Source organism: Chrysoperla carnea (genome assembly GCF_905475395.1).
Source record: "Chrysoperla carnea chromosome X unlocalized genomic scaffold, inChrCarn1.1 SUPER_X_unloc_109, whole genome shotgun sequence".
Classification (NCBI taxonomy): Eukaryota; Metazoa; Arthropoda; class Insecta; order Neuroptera; family Chrysopidae; genus Chrysoperla; species Chrysoperla carnea.
In genome coordinates this window covers 27,501-30,187 of record NW_025408055.1, presented here as the reverse complement: position 1 = coordinate 30,187, position 2,687 = coordinate 27,501, and the positions used below count along the sequence as shown (strand labels likewise).

Below are 2,687 nucleotides of genomic sequence, written 5' to 3'. Positions count from 1 at the left end.
AACGATCAAGATTATATTTTGTATATATTGTGCTTTATGTTGCATATGTTATGGTGTATGGGTACGCAGTTTTTTGATGTGGTTTTTACTGCCGGCGTACAAATAATTCTTCTTAGAGGGACAGGCGGCATTCTAGCCGCACGAGATTGAGCAATAACAGGTCTGTGATGCCCTTAGATGTTCTGGGCCGCACGCGCGCTACACTGAAGGAATCAGCGTGTCCTCCCAGGCCGAAAGGTCCGGGTAACCCGCTGAACCTCCTTCGTGCTAGGGATTGGGGCTTGCAATTGTTCCCCATGAACGAGGAATTCCCAGTAAGCGCGAGTCATAAGCTCGCGTTGATTACGTCCCTGCCCTTTGTACACACCGCCCGTCGCTACTACCGATTGAATGATTTAGTGAGGTCTTCGGACTGGTACGCGGCAATATTTCTGATATTGCCGATGTTGCTGGGAAGATGACCAAACTTGATCATTTAGAGGAAGTAAAAGTCGTAACAAGGTTTCCGTAGGTGAACCTGCGGAAGGATCATTAACGATATATATAAAATATATTTATTTATATTTTTTGTATTGTTTTTAAATATTCCAAAAAATAAAAATATTATTGATAAGAAATATTTTTTTTAACAAAATAACATATTAATATGTAATTTTCTCAAAATATATAATAGTAATTATGTGTTAAAAGAGATTTATTTTGGTTATGATATCATATTAAAGTAATACGCCAAACTTTTTTTATACACATAATATATCTATACATATAATATAGAGAATATTATATAAATATTAATAATATATTTGTTACATATAAAATATTTTTATATTCAATATTATTATTATTATTAAACAATAATTATTAATAAAATCTATAAATAATTTCTCTTATAAAAAAGTGAAATTAAAAATAGAATATATTGAAATTATTTGTTTATATGTATATAATCTCTATTAAGAAAAATAAAATAAGATTATAATTGATATAATCTATATTTTTATTTTTCTATGTTATATAATAAAAATAAAGAAAACACAAGATAAAATTTTTTTAAAGAATAAAATTTATTTCAAATTTAAATTTCTTTATGTTTTGTCTTGATATTTCTTTTTTTTTATTAAAAGTTATTATGTTAAAAAACAAACCCATTTGTTTTGTACCATATTAATATTATATATATTTTTATGTAGAAAATAATTTATAAAAAAAAAATAAATACATTTCTATAAAATATACCAAATATTAATTATTATATCTAGCTAGCACTAACAAAAATATCAAAAATGTTATGTATATATTTATTAATACCATAATATCTTTAATTTATATATATATATATTTAAAATAAAATATATAATTTATATTCTAGAAAAATTTTTTTATTTTAAAAGAATTTATAAAGATATATAAATTAATAATTTTATTTTTTATATTAAAAATAAAGATTATTATTAATAATAATACTTACATTTAAAATTTAAAAAGATTACCCTGGACGGTGGATCACTTGGCTCGTGGGTCGATGAAGAACGCAGCTAATTGCGCGTCAACTTGTGAACTGCAGGACACATGAACATTGACATTTCGAACGCACATTGCGGTCCTTGGATACTGTTCCCGGACCACATCTGGCTGAGGGTCGTATACATTATATTAATATAATAAAAGATTATTTTACATAAAATTTTTTTTATGAAAAAGAAATTTATCAATAATTAAAAAAGAAAATTTATTTTTTCATATTTAATTAAATTGATAAATAAAATTTTTATAAAAGAAATGTAAAATTATTTATATATGAATGTTTTACGCCAAATATAAGAAAAAAATAAATATAAAATGTTTTTAATAGCATTTAAAATTTATATATTTTTTATTATTTGTCGACATTTTTAAATTAATATATCAATATTATTTTTTATCATTTATATATAATATTATAAAACTTTATGTTAATAATAATATTAATAATAAATGATATTAATAATATATTTTTAAAATATTAAATAAAGAAGAATAAACAAAAATATTATATATTAATATTTTGTTATGGAATATTTTATTTGTAATAAAATTTTCAATATACTCGAAAAAAATTAATATATATAATTATTTATTTTTTATTTTCTTCTCTTTAGATAAATATAAAAATAATATTATATAATAATATTAAAAAAATTTGAGTATGAATAATTAAGAAAATTGTTTACTTATAAAATATAACAAAAACATAATATATAAAAAAAATTTTTGTTTTAATACTTCTAAAAACTTTTACGACCTCAGAGTAGGTGAGATTACCCGCTGAATTTAAGCATATTATTAAGCGGAGGAAAAGAAACTAACTAGGATTCCCTTAGTAGCGGCGAGCGAACAGGGATAAGCCCAGCACTGAACCCCGTGGCTGATAAACAGACACTTGGGGAATGTAGTGTTTAGGAAGATTCAATATAAACCTATTGTTATATAATACATCCAAGTCCATCTTGAATGGGGCCATATACCCATAGAGGGTGCCAGGCCCGTAGTGATTATTATTGATGATAGGTGAATCTTTCCTTAGAGTCGGGTTGCTTGAGAGTGCAGCTCTAAGTGGGTGGTAAACTCCATCTAAGGCTAAATATTACCACGAGACCGATAGCGAACAAGTACCGTGAGGGAAAGTTGAAAAGAACTTTGAAGAGAGA

The 2,687-nt window shown here is 25.2% G+C and overlaps 2 non-coding genes across 2 annotated transcripts in view; both read left to right on the top strand.

The window, feature by feature from the left end:
- Positions 1-1,487: 1,487 nt before the first annotated feature.
- Positions 1,488-1,642, top strand: LOC123303608. Its single transcript, XR_006535714.1, has one exon. It is a non-coding gene; the product is annotated as a 5.8S ribosomal RNA (ribosomal RNA).
- Positions 1,643-2,277: 635 nt separating this feature from the next.
- The window catches only part of LOC123303605, a 4,577-nt gene continuing 4,167 nt past the window's right edge, over positions 2,278-2,687 (top strand). The window contains exon 1 of the ribosomal RNA XR_006535711.1: positions 2,278-2,687. This exon is cut by the window's right edge and continues 4,167 nt beyond it. This is a non-coding gene — a ribosomal RNA (large subunit ribosomal RNA).